Source organism: Urocitellus parryii, chromosome 1 (assembly GCF_045843805.1).
Source record: "Urocitellus parryii isolate mUroPar1 chromosome 1, mUroPar1.hap1, whole genome shotgun sequence".
In the NCBI taxonomy this organism is placed as follows: Eukaryota; Metazoa; Chordata; class Mammalia; order Rodentia; family Sciuridae; genus Urocitellus; species Urocitellus parryii.
Window position 1 is genome coordinate 166,409,907 of NC_135531.1, and position 9,815 is coordinate 166,419,721.

General features: G+C 46.8%; 1 pseudogene; it reads left to right on the forward strand.

Moving 5' to 3' along the window:
* Positions 1–531: 531 nt before the first annotated feature.
* LOC144257219 (olfactory receptor 2C3-like) lies at positions 532–1,471 on the forward strand (annotated as a pseudogene).
* Positions 1,472–9,815: the final 8,344 nt, after the last annotated feature.

Below are 9,815 nucleotides of genomic sequence, written 5' to 3' on the forward strand. Positions count from 1 at the left end.
CTGCTTGGTTTTGAGGGAAGACTTGGAAAGGAAGCACGGAGACAAGTTAGAGTATCAGATCAAATCTCAGGTGGAAAATGGCCACAGGAAGGCCAGGAGGTAGGACCCTGGGTGGCAAGGAGGGGTGAGTCTGGAGATGTCACGGACAAAGCTGGTTGTGTAATTGGCAGGACTCTGATGTGACTCCTGCCCTGCAGTTCGTCACATGGAACACCACTCTCTGCCCGGTACTGCACCCCCGTGTCACTGCACACTCAGGCACAGGCCAGATGCTGCTGGCACAAGTGACCTTTCCACTGGAACCAGTGCTAATGTCATGCATGAACCTCCACATCTCCCTGGGCCATGCCTGTCCAGGCCTCTCACTCGGTCTCTCTGCCTCAGGAAGACCACGCAAAGCCATCCAGGAGCATTCTGAGAGCTCGGGGAGCAGGCTGGCTCCTAAGTGGTGAGATGGCTTCCTGCATCATGTCCTGTGCCCCCAGCATGGGTGGCCTTTTGGCCCCACCCTCTGGGCATCAGAGGCTGGAAATGACCAATGGAAGTTCTCCTGCCATGTTTGTGCTCCTGGGCTTCTCTGCTCGCCCCTCACTGGAGCCCATCCTCTTCTTGGTGGTCTTGGTGTGCTATGTGGTGTCTATCCTGGGCAATGCCACCATCATCCTGGTCCCCCCGTGTGGACGTGCGCCTCCACACGCCCATGTACTTCTTTCTTGCCAACCTGTCCTTCCTGGACATCAGCTTCACCACAAGCATTGTCCCACAACTGCTGGTCAACCTCTGGGGACCACAGAAAACCATAAGCTATGGCGGGTGCGTGGTGCAGTTCTATGTGTCTCACTGGCTGGGGGCCACCGAGTGTGTCCTCCTGGCCGTCATGTCCTATGACCGCTATGCTGCCATCTGTAAGCCCCTCCACTACACTGTCATCATGCACCCACAACTTTGCCTTGGCCTGGCCTTTGCCTCCTGGTTTGGGGGCCTGACCACCAGCATGGTCGGCTCCACGCTCACCATGCTCCTGCCTCTTTGTGGGCACAATCGCATGGACCACTTCTTTTGTGAGATGCCTCTCATTATACAACTGGCCTGTGTGGACACCAGGCTCAACGAAGTCGAGATGTACGTTGCTAGCTTCATCTTTGTGGTCTTACCACTGGGCCTTATCCTAGTGTCCTACGGACACATTGCCCAGGCTGTGTTGAAGATCCGGTCAGCAGAAGGGCGGAGAAGAGCATTCAGCACCTGCTCCTCCCACCTGGCCGTTGTGTCCTTGTTCTATGGGAGCATCCTCTTCATGTACCTGCAGCCAGCCAAGAGCAGCTCCCACGAGCAGGGCAAGTTCATAGCTCTCTTCTACACCGTGGCCACCCCCATGCTGAACCCCCTCATCTACACGCTGAGGAACCGGGACGTGAAGAATGCGCTCAGATTCTGTGCTGGAGCCCTGCTGGGAGTGTGCCTATCATGACCGTGAAGAGTTACATATGCTCTGTGTATGCGTGTGATGACTGGCATCCCGTCCTGTGGACACTGATATGCACGAGTGTTTCACGTCTGTGTTGTTACTGATGCACTGTTCATTGTTTGTAATTATGTCTGCCTTTGAGGGTGCTTTCAGTGACTCAGTGAGTGGACATTGATAACCTAATGAAGGCTAGGTGGTTGCCGAGCTCTGGGGTGTGACCTGGGTTTGAAGTCTGGCTTTGTCAGTCCACAGGTGTGCTTACACTTTTACCTCCAATGCTTTGGGGTTTTATAAGAACCACATATTTTTCTTGTCCCTCGTCCCAGTGTGATCTCCTTAACACCTACTAACTTTCTTGTGGGGAGGGTCTCAGGGGTTTCTTCTGTTATTCACAGGAAGCCCCCTCCAACTAATCTGAGTTTCTGCTGACAAGGACCATCTTGGTGAGCCCTAGATGGCTTCAGAGAGGTGGGTCCCAGGTAAACCACTATGGAGCAGAGGGTGGGGACGTGCCATCCCAACCCCTGCTTCAGGGAGGAGAGAGGCCCTTGGGGTGAGTCCTGTAGCCGAGGGCTAAGGATGTGGTCCTACCTCTGTAGTGGAGCCTCAGCACCCCCTTGTGGTGGGGTAGAGGGACGTGCCCTGCTGTGCACTCCAGGATGTGTGGAGAGGAGTCCTCCTCCTGGGAGGCTCCTGAGGTGCAGACCCCCAGCAGAGATCAGCCTCTGTCCAGAGCCAGGGCGTGTTGATCTCATCTCTCCAGAGCAGCCTCCACCCAGCACAGCCCTCAGGGCCTGAGTGTCCCCAAGCCCCAGCTGCTGAAACCTCCTCCTGGGACTCTTTCACAGCCCATCCTGCAGTACATGGATCTGGTCTGAGCAAAAGAATCCAGCTGACAACCCTTCCCACCCCATCCCACCTTATCACGGTGAGAAGGGAGGCTCAGAGCTGTTCTAACCAGCCTCACTTTCAGGCCCCTCTAGCTGCAGCTCAGTAAGTGACAGAAAGAGGAAGAGGTCACCAGTCCAAGCCCCGTCCCACCCCAGCCCCAGTACATAGCTCAAGAAAACTGGAGAAGACACTCAGGCATATGCAGCAAACTTCCACCTTTTTTTCCCCCAGTACTGGGGATTGAACCCAGAGGCACCTAACCACTGAGCCACATCTCCAGCCCTTTTTATTTTGAGACAAGGTCCCACTTAGTTGCTGAGCTGGCCTTGAACTTGCATCCTCCTGCCTCAGCCTCCTGAGCCACTGGTTTGGACACCTCAATGCAGCCAAGTGGAGCCAATGTTTTTTACTTTCATGAAGAATCTTTTTCCTTCTTCCTTTTTTCTTTTTCCTTCTTCCTTTTTTCTTTTTCTTTCTTTCTTCCCTTTTTTGTTATTGTTATTGCTGTGCCGATTGGTTCCTGGGTCTATACACCTACATATTTGTTTCCCTTTTCTCATCTTCAGAATTTTTATGACAATCCTTTTTCCCCATGTTGTCTCTTCAGGGTTAAAAGTTTTGCTTGTTTATTTTGGTTTTCCTTTGTTTTGTTTTGTTTGTTTCTCTTCTCCTGCTTTCTTCTCCCACTAACAGCCAATTTCTCTTGCTCTCTCTTTCCATTTACTTTTTGTTCTCTGTTTTTTCTCCTCCTTCTTATAACCATTGCTGGATACTTCTCTTGTGCATTCTTTCCATTCTTTCCATTCAGTTTGAGCATTCTAAACTTTCTCCTACCTTTCTATCCCATTCTTTTACAATGAGCTGTAGTTTCAGCACCTTTTAGCACATTTGGTCTGCATAACTCCTGCCCTGTTCATGCTGCTGCAGCTCTCCCAGCATGAACCACGTGGCTGGCATCTAGATCATGGTTATTGACTTCTTGCTGTTGGCAATTGCTGACCCCACCTTTCCTGTCTCTTGTTAATTAGTGTTGTGGGTATCATAGTAAGGACTGTGCATTTGTTTTAATGTTGTTTATTTCTTGCATTGTTTGTGGCTATTATTTGTTTCCTCCCTATTCTGTGAGGTGCTGGGAATCTGCAGGGACACCATAAGTTCACAAGGAGGAGAGACTGCTGCTGAACTAAATCCAGATGAGAGAGAGTGCACCTTCCTCCACACACAAAGTAATGACCCTCAAACTTCAGCTCTACTTGGTACCAATAGGTGGCTCATCTCAGCATAAACTCAGTGAAGACTGTTTGGACCTGAAAAATATTATAAATTAAATAGGCTTAACAGACATTTACAGACTATTTAATCCGACAAGAGCCAAATACACTTTCTTCTCAGTGGCTTATGGATCCTTCTCCACAATAGACCATATTTTAGGCCACAAAGCAACTTTTAAAAATTCAAAAGATTGATATTCCTTGCATCTTATTGGATCATAAAGGAATCACATTATAAATCAGAAAAAAAACCCACAGAAACTACATAAACACATGGAAATTGAACAATACAGTTTTGAATAATGATTGGGTGATAGAAGAAATAAGGGGAGAAATTTCAAAATTGTTTGGATCAAACCTCTGAAATAATAACAAGGTGATTCTATTAGGAAGGCTTATGGCTATGAGTGCCTACATAAGAAAATCAGAAAGATCCCAAATAAATAACACAATGATGTATCTCCAGGTCCTTGAAAAACAAGAACAAACAAATTCCAAAACCAGTGGAAGGAAAGAAATAATTACGATCAGAATCAAAATCAATGAAACTGAGAATTTAAAAAGAAAATACAAAGGATCAAAAACAGTTGGTCTTTGAAAAGATATACAAATTGATAAGCCCTTAGCCAAACTAACCAAATAAAAAGAAAGATGACCTCAAATGAACGACATTAGAGATGAGAAAGGATAAATCACTACAAACATCATAGAAATCCTGAGGATAATTTTGAAAACATGTATTTCAGTAACAAAAACCTAGAAGAAATGGATACACTCAGGGAAACAATTTCATTCACAATAGCCTTAAAAAAATAAATACCTAAGACCAAATATAACCAAAGAGGTGAAAGCCCTCTACTATAAAAACTATTACACTAAAGAAAGATATTGCTGGTGGGACTGCAAATTGGTGCAGCCAATTTGGAAAGCAGTATGGAGATTTCTTGGAAAGCTGGGAATGGAACCACCATTTGACCCAGCTATTCCCCTTCTCGGTCTATTCCCTAAAGCCCTAACAAGAGCATGCTACAGGGACACTGCTACATCGATGTTCATAGCAGCTCAATTCACGATAGCAAGACTGTGGAACCAGCCTAGATGCCCTTCAATAGATGAATGGATAAAAAAAAATGTGGCATTTATACACTATGGAGTATTACTCTGCATTAAAAAATGACAAAATTATAGAATTTGGAGGGAAATGGATGGCATTAGAGCAGATTATGCTAAGTGAAGCTAGTCAATCTTTAAAAAACAAATACCAAATGACTCCTTTGATATAAGGGGTGTAAACAAGGACAGGGTAGGGACGAAGAGCTTGAGAAGAATATTTACAGTAAACAGGGATGAGAGGTGGGAGGGAATGGGAGTGAGAAGGGAAATTGCATGGAAATGGAAGGCGATCCTCAGGGTTATACAAAATGTCATATAAGAGGTAAGGAGGGGTAAGTCAAGAGAATACAAATGGAAGACATGATTTACAGTAGAAGGGGTAGAGAGAGAAAAGGGGAGGGGAGGGGAGGGGAGGGGAGGGGGGATAGTAGACAATAGGACAGACAGCAGAATACATCAGACACTAGAAAGGCAATATGTCAATCAATGGAAGGGTAACTGATGTGATACAGCAATTTGTATACGGGGTAAAAGCGGGAGTTCATAATCCACTTGAATCAAACCGTGTAATATGATGTATTAAGAACTATGTAATGTTATGAACGACCAATAAAAAAAAAAAAAAAAAGAAAGATATTGACAAAGACATAAGAAAATGGAAAGGCCTCCCATTTCATGGACAGGCAGTATAAATAATGTTAAAATGACCAAACTAATAAAAAGCAATATACAGATTCAAAAATACCAATGACATTCTTCACAGAACTAGAAAAAAAACAGTTCTCAAATTCATTTTGAGAATTAAAACACCCAGAAAAGCCAAAGAAATTCTAAGGGGGAAAAAAAGAAGAAAGAAAGCAAGCAATGCCTGAGGATCACAATGCCTAATTTCAAATTATACTGCAGAGCGAAACAGCAAAAAATGCAGGGCACTGGCCTGAAAACAGACACACAGACCAGTGGAACAGAACAGAAGACAAGGAGACAAACTTGCACAAATAACATCATCTGATCCCTGAAAAGATGCCCAGACCATACACTGGATAAGAGACAGCCTCTTTAACAAATGATGCTGGAAAAACTGCTTATCCATATTTAGAATGAGACTATACCCTAATCTCTCCCTCTGCAAAAATCAACTCAAAATGGATCAAAGACCTAGGAATCATTTCAGAAGCTATGAAACTGCTAAAATAAAATGAAGGGTCAATGTTCCAACATAGAGGCACAGGTAATTAATTTCTCAATAGGACCTCTAAATCTCAAGAAATAATTCCAACAACAATAATTCCAATTAGTGGTATGCCATCAAATCAAAGGGCTCTGCACAGCTAAAAAAAAAAAAAAAGCAATTAGAAATGTGAAAAGAGAACACACAGAATGGGAACAAATCTTTGCTAGCTACTCTTCAAATAGAGGATTAGTATCTAAAATATGTAAAGAACTCAAAACAGCACCAAAAACAAACAAACAAACAAAAGACCAAATAACCCAATTAATAAATGGGCAAATGAACTAAGCAGACATTTCTTAAAAGAAGAAGAACCAATGGCCAATAGATATATGAAAAATATTCAACATCATTAGCAATTAGGGAAATGCAGATCAAAACTACACTGAGATTTGATCTCACACCAGTCAGAATGGCAGTGATCAAGAAGACAAATGATAATAAATAATAATGCTGGAGAGGATGTGGGGGAAAAAGAACACTTCTACACTGTTGGGGGTTGTAAATTAGGACAACCACTATTGAAATCAGTATGGAGCCTTCTCCAAAGAGTAGCAGCAGAGCCACAATGTAACCAGCCATGCCACAGCTCAGTATCTATCCTAAAGAATTAAAGTCAGCATTCTGTATGTAGCAATCTGTGCATACCCATGTTTAACACAGCACAATTCACAGTAGCCAAACTCTGGATCCAGCCTCCATGTCCATCAGTGGATGAATGGATAAAGAAAATGCAGCATACACAGACAATGGAGTTTTATTTAGTCATAAAGAAAAATGAAATTTTGTCATTTTCAAAATGGATGGAACTTGAGACCCGTATATTAAGCTAAATAAGCCAAACTCAGCAAGTCACGGGTCACATATTTTATCTCATCTGCGGAAGCTAGAGAGGGAAAAAGGAAAAGATGGGGATATCTGATGGAAACTGAAGGGAGATCAGTAGAGTAGAGGAAAGGGATCAGGGTGAGGGAGGAGGGAAGGCGGGGAGGAAATACTAAGGAATGATATCGGCCAGTTATTGTGTGTACTTATGAATACATAACAACAAACCCCACCGTTATGTACAACTATAACTCACCAGTAAATATGTGTGGAAAAAAATCCTGGCCAATGTTAAATCTAGATAAGTTATACAACCCTGGTTTCCTGTCTGTTTCTACGTATGTGTGTGCAAGCTGGATTTGATGTGCTTTTACCTGTACGTTACCTGATACAGATACCAAAATTGGCTAATGGATAAATAAGTGCTCTTGAGAAAACAAAAGAAATGGATCCAAATGCCTTTGGGCTCATGTGACTTAAACCTTTAACACAATTTAGGGGGGTCAGAAGATAGCAGAGTAGAAGAAAGCTGCATTCCTTGTCTCTCTGAGGCTTAGGATTCGAGCACAGGAGGACTGCTTCTCAGCAAGGTGAGTGAAAGAGGGGTTTCACTAAAGTTCAATACTGAACATTCAGTGGCTGAGGGACTTAGAAATTTGGGACAGTAAATGAAGAAGAAAGAGTACCTTGGAGCCCAGCTGCTGCAGCACCAAGGATATCAGTGACAGTGATGATGGCTCTGATTCAACACAGAAGGAGGGACAACATAAAGAAACCCAGATTTGGGGATAATTAGGAGACCAAGAGCTGCCTACACTTACTGACCCAGAGGCTCCTCTGTGCACTGGTGCTTGAAAAGTACTCTCTGTTTCTCAGCTGGCCACAGAGAGCAGAAGCAGGGGCCACTTTGAAGCAATTGCTGCAGCTGCTGCCATGGAGCCCAGATATAGAGCAAACACTGCCACACCATCCTAGCAAGCACCTACCATGTGGCCTAGGGTGCACCTAGCAGAACACAGAGAAGATTGTGCCCAGCGGATTCAAGTCAGAGAAAGGGAGGGGAGTGCAGCTGTCTTCCTCTCTGAGTCTGGTGGCTCATGGAACCAGCTGAAGTGGGCTGGGAATCTGAAAGGTACGAATACACCCAGGGATGAAGCCTGGGAAGATGGTGTTGGAGGCAGCAGAAAGTGTGCAGGACTGGCTCCCTGGTGCCTGGAGTAGAATTCTTGAGAGGTTCATGAGATCCAGCTCCTGACAGAGATCAGCAACTGCCAGGCCTTAGGGGTATGTTGATCTAAGCTCCCCTGAGACCTGATTAGCCCTCAGGCCCAGCCTCTGGAACCCCACTCATGGAACTCTGCAGGAGCCCCAGCCTCATAGTGCACCGATCTGGCCCATGTGGACAAAACTCCAAACAGCAGTACTTCCTGATCCAGCCAACCTCTTACTGGTCAGAAGGGAAGCTGAGACTAACTTCAAACAATTTCAGACTTAGGCCTCTCCAACTGGAAGTTGAGAGCAACATCAAAACAGAATGGCATTAACAACCCCATTCTCTGGGGTCCTTATCTTCAAGACTCTCATTTCTCCCAGCCTAAAACTGAAGAGTCCACTGACTGTGGTTAGGGTTCACCAGTTCACCTTGTTAACAGCTGGCTCTGAAGGTCACCACCTGCAGTTCCAGGATGTAGAGTGGCACTCACCAGCTCTGTGCCTGGGCATGGTCATGGGGGGAAGGAACAGCATGTTCACTGAGTGCTTTACCTGGGAACTCAGGGCTATGCAATACCTGCAGGTGGACCTGGGAAGGGAGAGCAGGGGCAGGTCACCAGGGCTGGAGAGCAGCCTGCCAGAAGGAGGGGTAGAGGGCCATCCACAGCACCACTGGTGTTTGCCAGGAGGGTCAGGTTCTGTCCCAGCATGTGAGTGTGGTGAGCACAGTACCTTATGTCCCTCCCAGAAGAGAGCAGTGTGAAGGGACTCCCTGAGGAAGCAGCAGAGGCCACGGTGATGCTGTGCTAGTGACCCTGAGGCCATGTCCACCCAGTGAGCACCCGAATCCCAGCTCCCAGGAGCCTCCTAAACATGCACAGAGAGTGTGCACCAATCAGTCAGTTAGAGAACATGCAGGGACTCCTTGGCACAGGTAGAAATGGGACTCAGAGAGCGCCAGGCATTTCCCCTGGGAGACTGTCGGAGAGGAGTCCTGCCGAGACAGGGTCTGCTCTGCAGACAGCCGGCCAGCGGTGTGCTGGACCCTGGAGAGGGCATCTTGAGGAATGCATCCCCACCTCCTCCATGTCACAGGCAGCTGAGGCCCTCAGAGCATGGCTGGCTTCATACCTGGGACGTGGGGATGGGGGAGCCTGGCTAGTTTTCTGCCACTGTGTCATGCAGGAGTCCCAGTGATGGGTCCTTGCAAGGAGGCCCCACAACTGACCTGAAAAGCAGAAGGCTGGTTTGACACCTGCCCTGTCACTTGTGGGAGGAAGTGTCCTCCCTGTGGACAGAGAGAAATGATGTTGACTCATAGCTGACACCCTGGCAAATGCAGAAATGTCACCAAGAGATGGACACCAAGGGGTGCCTGTGATGGGACAGTCTGGCCGACTCTTGGAGGCCCAGCAACCCTCCTGATGCTCTGGGCTATTTCCAGCAACATCCGGAGGCATCCACAGCCTGAGCTCCTGGTGACCCTGGAGCTAGCCCAAAGGCCACAGCCCCAGCAGAGGAAGAGGTGGCCTCTGCCAAGGTGACAACCACACTCTCACCTCAACACTGGAGATGTCCTCCTGCAGAAATAAGCCAGGCGCAGAGTGCAGGGCCCCGTGTTCTCTCCTGTGTGGAAGAAGGGAGACAGAAGGGGAGGGGCCACCCATGGAAACAGGGAGCTGAAGGAGCAGAGGAAGGGGCTGGGGGGAGGGAGCAACTGCTGCCTGGAGTTGGCCCAGGGATGTTCTGTGGGCCCTGAGCACAGCCAGGGACCCAGCTGAGGCACACATAGCCCAGTCAGAAA